This window comes from Pristis pectinata, chromosome 22 (assembly GCF_009764475.1).
Source record: "Pristis pectinata isolate sPriPec2 chromosome 22, sPriPec2.1.pri, whole genome shotgun sequence".
NCBI classification, from domain to species: Eukaryota; Metazoa; Chordata; class Chondrichthyes; order Rhinopristiformes; family Pristidae; genus Pristis; species Pristis pectinata.
This window is the reverse complement of record NC_067426.1, coordinates 11,549,162-11,563,656: the sequence shown is the minus strand read 5'-3', so window position 1 is coordinate 11,563,656 and position 14,495 is coordinate 11,549,162. Positions and strand designations below refer to the sequence as shown.

The following is a 14,495-nucleotide window of genomic DNA, read 5'->3' as shown; positions in this document are numbered from 1 at the left end:
AAGTTCCATGTAATGGAAACACAACTCGATTCAGTGGGTTGCTCTAGCTATCTTGTTATGTAGATGAAGATGTTGTAATGGTTCGATTAATTTGTGACCTTGTGAAATATATTCTACGTGTTTTTGCAGTACTGTTATAATCTACAATTTAATGCACGGAAAGCTCTCCAGCAACTTAAACATGGTACTCAAAAAATAAAGTGTTGTCATCAATGACATAGATCATTTTCTCACATTGGATGCAAGAAAAATGGAGGGTTATGGGCTGTAGAAGGGAAGGGTTAGATCGATTGGGGAGTAGGTTTATTTAAGTCGGCACAACATTGTGGGCCAAAGGGCCCGTACTATGCTATACTATTCTATGTTGTGTGTTCTATGCAATGCTTAAGGATTTAAACAGTTATCATCCAGCCTCATTCTAAGTTGGCAGGGTATGAGTTTAAGAGGCATATGTTTCAGTGTCAGATGTCCTATCACAGGGTACAGTGGTTACCGGACTAATAATGGGAAACCTGCGGTAACCTCTAATCCAAGCGAGACAGCTGGAGAACTTAAAATCACCTAATTAAATAAATCTGAGGGAAAACTGGCTAATAACAGGGACTACAAAATGACCAGCTTGTTCTAAAAAAAAACAATCTATCTGCCATCTGAAATGGCCATTCAATCATATCAAAGCCTCTCTTGCGCACTAAACAAGTACCTTCACCACAGTGACTACAGCAACTCAAGGTGACAGCTCACCAGTACTGTCTCAAGACCCTGCTAACAATGCCCACATCTAATAAATAAGTAAATACTCTCTAGGTTTTCAATTACCTTGTAGGTACCTTCTGACTGAGCCTGATAGTCAGGTCAGTAATTTTATTACTAAAAAAAAGCCCAGATTACTTTCACTTGTGCACAATTTGCCTGTCTCAATCCCTACATTACAACTGTGATAACATTTGGTTCTATAGTGGCTGTAGAGATAATGTTGATCAAAAGTGAATGTCACTGAGCTCTTCCCCAAGGTATGCACATGGAGATTATCTGACAGAGGTCAACAGATTGCAATCAGAAGCAGGAGCTCACACTGATCTTTTCCCCTACGTCAATGATTTGGTGTCCACAATACTGTTGTAGCTGAGATTACCAAATACAACACAGACTATGTGACAAACTGGGATGTTCTGGCTCCACTGAAACATATGCCTCTTAAACTCATACCCTGCCAACTTAGAATGAGGCTGGATGATAACTGTTTAAATCCTTAAGCATCAGGGAAGGTTTTTAATTCACTAGCAATTCAGAAGCACTTCTCAAGAAGAGCACACAGGGTCATGAGTAAACTCAGTACTCAGAAATTATTCCAATGCTGAGAGCACCAGTTCGCAAACTGAAATGTGTGGCTACTCAGCGAGAAAGGGGAACGCAAGAGGGGTGGGGGCACCAGAGGTTACAGGGATCCATTAAAATTTATTGAGGTATTTTAATTGGTAACTTCATAAAATAAAGATGTAAAAGACACACCAGCGTTCCCTCATTACAGGACTCCTATTAGTCTCCTATAGCTACAGGACAACAATGATTAGTTGGTAAGATGGGCAGAACAAAGATAGATGGAAGTCAACCTTGATAAGTGCAAGATGAAGCAATGCAGAGTGAATTGTAGGTCCCAACAGAGCACTGAGGAAAAGAGAGACTTTGATGTACAATTCCCAAGGTGTCAGCACAGGTAAATAAGGTGAAGGCATATAGGATACTTACCTTCACTGGCCAGAGAGAACATAGAGCAGGGAGGTTATGGTACAACTTCATGAACATTGATTAGGTGACTGCAGTAAATGTTGTGCAGAGTTCTGGTTGCAACATTACAGGAAGTGATTACATTGGGGAGATTCACCAGGATGTTTTCTGGGATAGAGTGTTTCATTTACAAGGAGGGACTGGATAGCTGGGCTTGTTTTCCTTGGGGCAATAAAACATAGAACATTACAGCACAGTACAGGCCCGACGGCCCACAATGTCGTGCTGACATTTTATCCTGCTCGAAGATCTAGCTAACCCTTCCCTCCCACATAACCCTCCATTTTTCCATCATTCATGTGGCTATCCAAGTCTCTTACAGGTCCCTAATGTATCTGCCCCAACAACCTCTGCAGGCAGTGCATTCCACGCACCTACCACTCTCTGTGTAAAAAAACTTACCTCTGACGTCCCCCTTATATCTTCCTCCAATCACCTTAAAATTATGCCCCCTCGTGTTAGCCATTTTCGCCCTGGGAAATAGTCTCTGACTGTCCACTCGATCTATGCCTCTTATCATCTTGTCCACCTCTATCAAGTCACCTCTCATCCTCCTCCTCTCCAAAGAGAAAAGCCCTAGCTCACTCAACCTATCCTCATAAGACATGCTCTCCAATCCAGGCAACATACTAGTAAATCTCCTCTGCACCCTCTGGAAGCTGAAGGAGAACTTGTTCAAGAAAATTATGAGGGGCACAGATAGAGTATATATTAGAAAACGTTTTCCCCATAGCAGAGGGATTTAAAATTAGACCACACTTTTGGGGTAAAGGAGGGGAAGATGTTTAGAGGAGACCCAGGAAGGAACTTTTCATCTAGAGGATGGTTACAGACTGGAACAGACAGCCTGAGAAGGTACTGCAGGCAGAGGCTCTCACAACAGTTAAGAGGCATTCAGACAAGCGCTTGAATTCCCAACACACAGAAGGCTATATACCAAGCGCTTTGCAGAGCCAGCGACCCGGGTTCAATTCCGGCCACTGTCTGTAAGGAGTTTGTACGTTCTCCCCGTGTCTGCATGGGTTTCCTCCGGGTGCTCTGGTTTCCTCCTACATTCCAAAGGCGCACGGGTTAGGAAGTTGTGGGCCTGCTATGTTGGCGCCGGAAGCGTGGCAACACTTGTGGGCTGCCCCCAGAACACTCTACGCAAAAAGATGCATTTCACTGTGTGTTTCGATGTACATGTGACTAATAAAGATATCTTCTCTTATAAAGCGCTGGTAAATGAGGTTAGTGTAGACGGATACTTGATGGACAGCGCAGACATGGTGGACCAGAGAGCCTGTTTCTGTGCTGTTTCACTCTATAATTATAGATAAATCACTGAAGGAGAATATCCACCATTAAGCTGGGTGAAATGAACAGCAGCAATCCTAGATTTAGTTTATTAACCAAGGTAGATGACTTGGGATAGGAACTTGACAAAGAAGAAATTATATTTACGTGGCACTTTTCACAACTTCACACCGCGTCACAAGTAATGCAGAACTTCTAAAGTGCAGTCATTGTAGGACTGTAGGATAAAGCTGAGCACAAATGGTTTTGACCAGAATCTGGCTGGCCAACTCATCTGAAAGGATCCAGCTGTGTTCATGCTGGGTCAGATCTATATCCTGCTGAAAGATTGGGAGGCTGGTCAGCTCTACTTTGTCCAAGATAGGACAACCTGCTTAGTATTATCGCAAGTGTCCTCTTTTGATCAACAGTAATGCTTGTGCAGCACAGCAAGTCAGTTTTTCCATTTTCCTGTAAATGTCCTTGCAATAGATCAGATCTGGTCGGGTATCAGAATTTAAAAATCACTCGTAGTCAGACCGGGTTGGGTTTTAATTTTATACCTTTCTTTAGCCTTTCTTTTAAATTTAACCTTTTTAAATACCCATTGGCAAAAATGCATTCAGAGGATGTGGGTGTCAATTTAGAGACCAAGTCAGAAATTACCAGTTACGCCTCCAACTTACCTCAGCTCAATACAAGTAGGAGCAACGGAAAATTCCAACCCCAGCCCCAAATCCCCATCGCTCCCCCACAAAAGAGCAAGGCAGCAAGGGCTGTCCCTTCTTTACACTAAGCCAATTTTTTTTTCCTTCAGTATTTAACAATCCCCAAGACCCCAAAGACACCTTTACAATGATCTGATTCAGGGAGCACTGGTGGCTCAGGGAGGGAATTCTCAGCAGCCACACGGAGGCCCACACTGAGTTCCAAATTAAGGTTGGTACTGTTCAGTGCCTTGTAAATATTTTACTATGTTAGGACTCTTATAATAAAGCAAACCGTTGCTGCTGCTGCTTTAGTTTTGAACTTCTGAAATTCTACTGTTCATACTCCTTTCCTTTAACCAGAAACAGATTAGTGGCTCAAGTCTACATGCCAGGTCTGCCTTGCAGACTCAGTCTACAACATGTCATTGGCAAAATGGACAAATGATTTAACAAAAATTCCCAGAAATGCAATAAGTCTGCTTCTTCAGCACCTTATCAATCAACTTAAATCACTTCCTCCACCACCAGAATGCTATGGTATGTTTAACCACGGAACAGACTGCAGCATGTGTTCAAGGCTATTTTAGCAGAACCTTTCAAACTAAATGCAGGACAAAGGCACAGGATGCTTGAGAACCTCCACCTCACTTCAAAACAACATGCACTCTTAATTTGGACACATTCCTTCACCACTTGCCTGGTCAAAATCCTGGGACTCCCTATCTAACATTTCGAAGGGAGCATTTTCAGTTTCAGTGTGGAACTGACAGCGTGTACACTGTTGGAGATGACCCCTTTGACTACCTGTGCAGAAATATGCTACAGATGCCATGGCTCCTGAATATGGAACAATCTCCGGGAAAAAAAACAGAAAAATAAATGATAATTTCCATTTGAAAAATAGATGAAAAGGATTGTGGGGGAAAGAATGGGGGAGTCAGCAGAGGTACGACGGGCCCAATGTTTCCACTTGAAGAGGAGGGGAGTTCTCCCAATGTCCTAATCATTCAATATCACCAAAAATGTTGTTTCCTGTCAAAATAAGCTTGCAGTGCATGAATCCACCCACAGACCACTGATGACTTAAAAATCGCAATTCATTGGAATTCTCTGTTTAAATTTCAATTGATACAAAAATTCTCTTGTACCTGAAACTTTACTGGTTTCTGCAAAACAAAACTTGATTTCACAATTTATTTTTGAAACTAAAAATGAAAATCTAGCCTGTCTACACCTGCTGTACACTTTTGACGTGTTACAAACTGTTTATGTTAAAAAGATGCAAATTCACAACTTGGTAAGTCAATCAGTGGAATATGAATTCCACCTTCCAGCTGCCTTATATTGGAATGTTAGCCATGCTCTATCTAAAATGCTTCTGCCATACATGTTGGATTGCAGTGCTCCAATATTTATCCCATTTACACTGCAAAGAAGAGCAGAGTCAAACAAAAAACAACCTTGCAGATGCAATTGCTCCCAAAAAGCCACAATCAGCCGCGCTTGCTTTGCCAACTTGAGACCAACGTCTTTACAATTACCAGTACGAAAGTACCGCAGGTCATGAGAAAAACTGACATCCTGTATTGTGAGGGGCAGACAATTTCTCACCAAGGGCACAGTTGGCCCAGAGATGAGCTTCAAACTGCATACTCACCTCATCACCAGAAGTGCCAAATGCCAACCCCCTCCCATCACCCACTTCTGTTTCTGCCTCAAGTTATCTGCAGTTTAAATCATCTTCCCTGCTCTTTTTCCCTCTAATCCCCAAACTTTCCTGACCATCACACTGTCCACTCGAAATAAACCCGTTCACCCAAAACTCTCCCCACACAGTATCCCATTCAGCCATCTATTCCTGTGCTCCATAAAGTATATCCGTTGCCATTCTCTCCATGTTTTCAAATTGCCCGTACAATCATGTCCTTCCCTACTTCTAGTTTGTTCTGACTCTGATTCACTCAGATGATTTCAGATTTCCTCCAATTTTGATCCCTGAATTTAAATAAGTCCATCTCTGCTGCTGGAGCTATGGTTGCTAAGATTCTTCGCACCTCAATTCTCTAACACTTCCCTATTCTCCCAACTCCTGTAAGATGTTTCTTAAAGCCTTCCTCTTTTGATCATCTGTCTTTATTTATTCTTTTGTGGATTGGTATCAGATTGTGTTTGTGTTTCTCTGAAGCATTTTGGAATATTTTGCTACAAGAAAAGGTGTTTTAGATTTGCAGGTTAGTGCTGTTGAGGGAGAAGTATGTTTGTATTGCTAGTTTTTTTAATGCTCAAATGTTTACTACCCAATCCAGGAACCTAGTAGCACTTTCACTTCAAGGCCAACAATCACTATAACCCCTGTAGGCATGGGTTGAAACAAGAGCCAATTATCTTAACGCTGAGCTCTGAATTAATTCCATTCAATGCTCTACAAACTCATTAACTTATAACCCTTATTCCCAACAGAGATATTGAATCTCAGTTCAACAACAAGTTTGAAGGGGTAAAGTATTTCTCCAGCCCAGTGTCTGAGAAATTTTAAAAAACAGGTGCAAACTCATTTTAATCCCAGTCACCGAAACATGTAGCCCCAGGGAGAGGTGGCGAATATAACGTTTAAATTAATACTTCTGTTCATCTGCAGATAGTTTGAACTGTTGATGCTAACAGAAAAATAAATCATTACGATTGCAGGAAATCTGAAATAATTATTGTTGTGATGAAAAGACCTTTATGGGAAACAGTAACTCTTGCATCTCTGTTCAAATGCCAACTGACCTGCTGAGCAATTCTAGTTCTTTCTGTTTTTATCGCTGATTGTCGTTCAACTGGAATTTCTCCCTCTGTGATTTGGGACCCATCTTATCTAAAAACACTCCTGTGATGTGCCTTAGACTATTTTACTGCATTAAAATTGCTCTATAACAATGAGAGATACTTGTCGTTGTTGGGGTGCAGCCTGTGCCTGTGTCTGGCTTGAGGGGAGAGAAATAGAACTTGACATTTGCCAACTTGACTAGTAGTGGACAGAGCTCCAAACTGTGAGACACTGGCTTAAGCCATCTGGAGCTTGACCCTGGAAACGTAGAGAGACACAGGCTGAACCAAAATCAAAGAGGTCTTCTCAAGCCACACTGCTAACGTCAAACTGATTGGTCCATTACAAATAATTTCTTTCCCCCTACTGACTTGTCTACCCCACTACAAAGAACAAACCTCCAGGCCCATAATTCAAAAGGTCAGACCAGGAAATTAAATTGTAAGAATAACTAGGGCCAAGTTGCCAGTTTTGATCGACTGTTCTTGGGAAATACGAGTGCTCATGACTGACTATTGCCTGCACCCATTTGTTTTAAAAAGAATACAATGTAAATACCTGAAGCTTAATCAGTTCAAAATCTAGAGTTGCACGGAGTCGAATCATTTATAGCAACCAGAAAAAAAAAGATTCTAACCCATATTATGCATAACAAAATACTTAGACACAGAAGTTTCCTTTCCTAACTTGTTCAAGAAAACTAGAAACAGCATAACAGAGATCCTGTATAAATTCCTGCCCTCAACATCAAGTTTTTTACCTCCCTTCCTGAATCTGCCCATCATAAGCAAAGTACAGGCACCAACCAGGGACAAATATTCACTGTTCTAACATCATCAGCAAACCTTTCATTTGAGCCTTCAAAGAAAATATAGATCTGTACTTAAGTAATCTTCTTTGGAGTGATAAGATGTGCAATGTGTCCATTATAATTTGCCTTTCTTAAATACAAGTAAAAAAAAACCACAGAACCATATAGCACAAAACAGGCCCTTCGGCCCACCATGTTGTGCCGTCCATCAAACCACCCTCACACTATCTAACCCTTTCCTCCTGCATATCCCTCTATCTCACATTCCTCCATATGCCTATCCAACAAACTCTTGAACCTGTCCAATGTATCTGCCTCCACCGCCACCCCAGGCAGTGCACCAACCACTCTCTGGGTGAAAAACCTCCCCCTGACATCTCCCTGAACCTCCCACCCATAACCTTAAAGCCATGCCCTCTCGTCTTGAGCATTGGTGCCCTGGGAAGGAGGTGCTGGCTGTCTACTCTATCTATTCCTCTCAATATTTTATATACCTCTATCATGTCTCCTCTCATCCTCCTCCTTTCTAGTGAATAAAGGCCTAGCACCTTAAGCCTTTCCTCATATTCCATACGCTCTAATCCAGGCAGCATCCTGGTAAATCTCCTCTGCACCCTCTCCAACACCTCCACATCCTTCCTATAATGCGGCGACCAGAACTGAACACAGTACTCTAAGTGGGACACTATGTTTGTTTCTCCTTATGAAGATTTTTTTTCATCCACTTCAGGATCTCATCACTTCAGACCTCTCCTCCACAGCCTCCAACCTGACAGTTCCCCAACCACATAATGCCCGTTTCTATCTCCTCCTCAAGGTTCATGACAGGACTGTTGGTACCGCCTCAGTCTAGGGGATAGGCAATAAATACTGGTACGGCCTCAGTCCGGGGGATGGGCAATAAATGCTGGTACGGCCTCAGTCCACAGTGAAAACCACAATAATGATTTTTTTTGTTAATAAAGTAAACATTTCCAGTTTTGTCATTTTTTTGGATTCATGATTGGGCATCTTCTGTTCAACACAACATCTGTTCAACACAACAAACGCAGATGGAATCTGATTTTTAGGCAATAAGGAATTATGTTTCGATCATTGTTACTGTTATTTCATTACTCCCACCAGCCTGCAAAATGCAAAGGCAATTGGTCTCAGCAAGACTCCATTATCAGAGGATAAGATGCATGACTGGTTCATCTGGTTTTGTGTTCATCTAAAGTGATAGAGAAATGTTTTGCCAGGACAAAAAGGAAAAATCCTGCTGCTTTTTAAAAAAACATGATGGGATCTTTCCTACCTACCTAATATGGCAGGGTTCCAGTCTCGTATCTCTTTTCAAAAGCAATACAGCAGAGTCAATGCAGTGCTCCCTCAGTCTGAATGGAGATGTCAGCCTACCTCCACAGAAACATTCAAACCCCATGGAAGTAGCTATACATTTGGAGTAAAGGTGTAAAAGAGGTGATATTAGATCAACAAGTGCAGCAACTTGCATGTCTATAAATTCGCCGATGACACCACTGTTGCTGGCAGAATCTCAGATGGCGAATAGGCGGCGTACAGGAGCAAGGTAGATCGGCTGGTTGAGTGGTGTCACAACAACAACCTCGCACTCAATGTCAGCAAGACCAAGGAACTGATTGTGGACTTCAGGAAGGGGAAGTCAGGAAAACACACACCGTCCTCATTGAGGGGTTAACGGTGGAAAGGGTAAGCAGCTTCAAGTCCCTGGGCATGAACATCTCAGAGGATCTATCTGGGCCCAACACATTGATACAATCATGAAGAAGGCATGCCGGCAGCTCTACTTCATTTGGAGTTTGAGGAGATTCGGTATGTCACTAAACACTCTTGCAAATTTCTATAGATGTACAGTGGAGAGCATTCTGACTGGTTGCATCACCGCCTAGTACGGAGGCTCCACTGCACAGGATCGCAAGAGGCTGCAGAGGGTTGTAGACTCAGCCAGCTCCATCACGGGCACAACCCTCCCCACCATCGAGGTCATCTTCAAGAGGCGGTGCCTCAAGAAGTCAGCGCCTTAAGAAGGCGCCATCCAATATTAAGGGCCCCTTGCCATCCGGGACATGCCCTCTTCTCATTACTACCATCAGGGAAGAGGTTCAGGAGCCTGAAGACCAAAACACAATGATCAGGAACAGCTTCTTCCCCTCCACCATCAGATTTCTGAACGGTCCATGAACCCTACCTCACTATTCCTTTTTTTTGCACTATTTATTTATTTTTGTAATTTATAGATTTATACGTCTTTGCTCTGAACCACTGCCGCAAAACAAAAAATTTCATGTCTTATGTCAGTGATAACAAGTCTGATTGTGATTCTATTATGCCTTTAACGATGCCAAGTACCCCAACATTTTCAATGTAAAAGATTTCCCTTGTAACTTCACAGAACACCACCAAATAAACTTGAACAACAAAGCACAATGGGGAAATAGGATGGCTGATGACCAAATGCTTGGTCAAAGGTTGATGTTTTAGTGATGGGAAGAAAGTAGAGAACTTGAAGATATAATTCCAGAGTTCAGGATTTTGACTGGTGAAGACATAACTACCAATCAGAAGTCATCAAACTTGGATACATTAAAGCGACACAATTATCTCTCACGATGATTGAGATGAAAGAGACCATATAGTTAGAGGGGCGAGGCCTTGATAGTATTTGGAAACAAAGGGCGAGAATTTTAATATCAGGTTCAGCCACAACTTCAAGACAAATGAACATCTAGAAGGGTGCATAAACATCTGAAAAGGTGCATAATGGGCAAGTGAGCTGACACCACCTATCTTTAATCTATTTCCCCAAAGTCTTAACACAGAAGCGAAAATGCTGCCTGACTCAAACTGTTGTTTCCAGTTATTTGAAGAATTATTGGCTGAGATTTCTAAAGGATGAACAGGCCTTTAACTAAGAAATACAAACATGTATCCAACAGGAACTAAAAATGATTCTGGGAATAGTGGCGATTAGAAAAAATGCAATTACACCTTCAGGTATTTTGCAAATATGTACATGATGCACAACATACAGAAGTACGTTGATAATTTTTTTTTTACATAGACCTGACTTTCTAATGCGTGATTTGCAACTTGCCTTCAGCTAAAAAGTGGCAATTGGGGTGAATGTTTGACGCTATACTGCAGCTTTCTGTAGAACTATCAAATGTATGATGTTGCCAGCTTTATTAAATATATGCAAGACCCTGTAAGGATGTCCTGATCAAAGAAGCAACAGAGTAGTACCAGGAAGAAATCAAACCGTATTATACGCTCTCACTGAAGACCGTAACATATAAATGCACAGCGCTCCACATATATAAAAGGAATACTGCACGCGTTTGTCGGAGCAAGATTTTCATGGAAATGCTACAATTCCTGCATATACGTCTACAATAGAGAAAGTACAAAAACTTAACATTTTTCCGAAAGATGTAATCTGCAAAATAAAATATTCATTACATGCAACGTCAAAAAACGATCAGAATTACTATAACATTACGCACGATCGCCCTTTATAAATGCACACGATCCTGGATGCAATAATTGGATTGACATGCTTACCTGACACTTCCTGTGTACTCGAACCTCCCCCTTCTCGATGACCTGCAAATTTGAAAATCCCTTGGGAGTGGGAGGGGGGGGGGGCGTAATCGTTGGTGGTGAGAAATGTAACGGAAATAACAAACTGCAAAATGCAACTGTTCTTTGAACATGCTATTGGCATTGATGTCGCCGTTATTCAAATTGTTATTGTTTGTGGAAGAGTGTCCGAAACACAAAGACACAACCACATTCCAGCCCAGCGCACAGAACCACAACAAACACTCCGCCACCTCGCTCCGGAGTTACGCAAAGGGCAACATTGAAAAAAACGATACATGACATTCCACGCTGGTCCCGCCCATCTGGTGCGTCCCTTGAGCCAAGCGCTGGGCTGCTCCCTCCCCCACTCCCCCAGCCCGCCCTCACCATTGGTCGGATGAGCTGTCAGTTACAAGGCGCGGCAACGCCGCGTTCTCTGCCTGTGTCTCGGCGTTCCGCCTCCCGCGCTTCCGATCCGCGCTACGTCATGGAACATTCCGCGCATTCCGCGGGAGCGTTCCGCCGGGCGCTCGGCTTCCCCCGGGCTCCTGCCTCCCACCTTTAAAAGGGGCACCGTCCCTGAAATGTTGTCCCCATTCTATCAGCTCAAGTGCAACTGCTTTAACGTGTGCTGTTTAAAATAATTAGTCCACCAAATTGTGTTATTCTATATACCGTTTTTTGCAGGATTTGTACTTGCACAATTGTTTTTGTCTGCGTTTATTGTATGTCTTCTGTTTTATGTATGCTTCTGTTGTGTGAGTCTGGGGGAAACGACATTTCATTCCTCCATGTGTTTTTGTAGCATATGGGTGAATGACAATAAAGTAACTTGAACTTGAATAGCTATTCTTAATAAATTCCACGCGTGCATATACGTCTACAACAGAGAAAGTACAAAAACCTAACACTTTTTTCCGATAGATGTAATCTGCAAAATAAAATATTCATTGCATGCAGTGTATTATTATGCAACATCAAACAATGATCAGAATTGCAACAATACGCACGATTGTTTATAAATGCATACAATTCTGGATGCAATAATTGGATTGACATACTTACCTGACACTTCCTGTATACTCGAACCTCCCCTTTAAATAAAACATTTTTCACCTGAAATGTAAAGCAAGAGTCACTGACAATGTGCCAGATGTCATTAATGGTTGCAAACAACAATCTTTGCACACAGAAGTCCTGCATAAGGGGCAAAAGGACTCCTGCCCTGTCTTTGGAAGAGTCTGCAATTCCCATATAGCCCTCATCAGATACGTCAGAACACACAGAAGTGGAGTGTAAGCAAGTTATCCTCAATCTGGAGGGACTGCCTAGGAAGAAGAAGATTGTTATGTGACACCCCTTTCCTCTTTGGAATCATGGAGTTATACAGCAGGGAGACAGGCCCTTCAGCCCAACTCGTCCCTGCTGATCAAGTTCCGACCTGATCTAGTCCCAGTTGCCTGCATTGGCCCATGTCCCTCTAAACCTTTTCCATCCATACACCTGTCCAAATGCCTTTTTAAATGTCATAATTGCACCCACTCCTACCACTTCCTCTGACAGCTCATTCCATATACTTACCACCCTCTGTGTGAAAAATTTGCCCCTCAGGTCCCTGTTAAAGCTTTCCCCTCTCACTTTAAACCTGTGCTCTCTAGTTTTGGACTCCCCTGCCCTGAGGAAAAGACTGTGATTTTTTGATTTTCAAGGAAGAAGCGAAGGGCCTTCTGGGATGGAGGAAGAGAGCAGTTGGAAGTCCATTGTGAAAATGAGGTGGTTGGACAAGGAAATTGTAACTGCCAAAGTGATTAAAAAAGGATCAATGTAATGTTGACAGGAAATGTGTATGATGCCTTTGACCGGTTTTTGGCCACCTGTCCATTTATGTTATGCAGCAGGTTTCAAAGTTTTTTTGCAAATGCTTCTGTGAAGCACCTCAGGACATCTTAATGTGTAGAAATGATGGATAAATACTTAAATTGCAGGAAAATAGGCAGAAGGGAGTGGTACTGATTGGATTGCTCTTTGAAAGACTCAGTGGACTAAATGGGATCCTTCTGTGCTTTGTTTTGATTATATAATTCCTTCATTCCCAGGTGCTGTGGAACATTTCTAATAAAGAACTGTCAACAAGGTTATAAGCTGGAAGATATTTAGTGCAGGGCATTTGAAAGTAGTTCATTCTGAACTTACAGCAATATTTTTTTAGTTTTCTAATACAAATTCCTCTGTCTACATTTATTTAGCCAAATATTTGAATATTATTCAAATCAAAGTGAATTCATCCTGTGGCCATTGAATGATTATGCCCACTTTAAATCACAAAATATTAAAATGTAAACACTTATAACAATATTTTGCCAAGAGCAAACATGCCCTGTCCTCGAAACGCTTTTTTCCTTTTGTAATGATAGTGACCATTTTTGGGTGTTAATGTTTTCCATCCACTTTCTTGCATGTCAGCTATTGCAATGTGGTTGTGGATACTGGGTGCTTGGAGGCTCCATAAAGAAGATTCTGAAATGTCCCAGCTCTGACACCATCTTGTATATAGAAGGGAATAAATTCACCGAGTGATTTAACAGCTGCTTTTTAATTTTTGTCAGTGTTGCATGTTCCATTGTATAAAATTTGTGAAATCCTTTAACTTCTCATTTTTTTCTTGGGAGTAAAATGAAAATAAAACTTATTTTATCTTGTTGCATGCCCTTTATTGTCATAAATGTACAATGTCCAGACAGTGGAGTCAAGTGCAGCTTATGCCAGGATGGCCAGCTTCCAGGGACAGCACAGTGCCACAGCTGGTAGAGCCACTGCCTCACAGCGCCAGAGACCCGGGTTCAATCCTGACCTCCAGTGCTTTTTGTATGGAGTTTGCATGTTCTCCCTGCGACCGTGTGGTTTTCCCCAGGTGCTCAGGTTTCCTACTGGATCAGTAGGTCAATTGGGCACTGTAAATTGTCTCTGGTGTGTAGATGAATGGTAGACTCTGGGGGAGTTGATGAGAATGTGAAGAGAATTTTAAAAATCGGGTTAATGTAGGATTAGTGTAAACAGGTGGTTGATGCTCGGCACAGACTCCATGGGCTGAAAGGCCTGTTTCTGTGCGGTATGACTCAAATGTTTATTCCCTCTGTGTATTCCAGGTGCCTGGAGTAACCTGTTGGCTCGGCAACTAATATTACACAACAGGCATTCTAGATTGGGCGTGGAACTTCAACTTTTCCCAGGCTGGTAATTGGAGTCAAAACTCAATTTCAATTTGAAACTGATGCATTGCAATGTCAGTGAAGAGAGAGAAGTAGCTATTCATTTACAGCCAATTTAAAAAAAAAATTGCTAAATCCACAAGCAAAGCAAAGCGCACACAGACACTTGGTAAACAACAAAGATATCACAGCCCAGGATTTGTGGTCAGAATAACAGGTAGGTTGCCAGGACTCAACATTATAGTAGCAACTTCTGGCGAACACACGTGTCCTGTTAAACACCAGAA

At 42.0% G+C, this 14,495-nt stretch overlaps 1 protein-coding gene across 2 annotated transcripts in view; it reads right to left on the bottom strand.

Moving 5' to 3' along the window:
• The window catches only part of LOC127581755 (transcription factor HIVEP3-like), a 414,925-nt gene extending 403,684 nt beyond the window's left edge, over positions 1 to 11,241 (bottom strand). For both annotated transcript variants that reach the window (XM_052036442.1, XM_052036447.1), the window contains exon 1: positions 10,979 to 11,241. The gene's annotated coding sequence lies outside the window, so the exon portion shown is untranslated. The remainder of the gene's footprint in view (positions 1 to 10,978) is intronic.
• Positions 11,242 to 14,495: the final 3,254 nt, after the last annotated feature.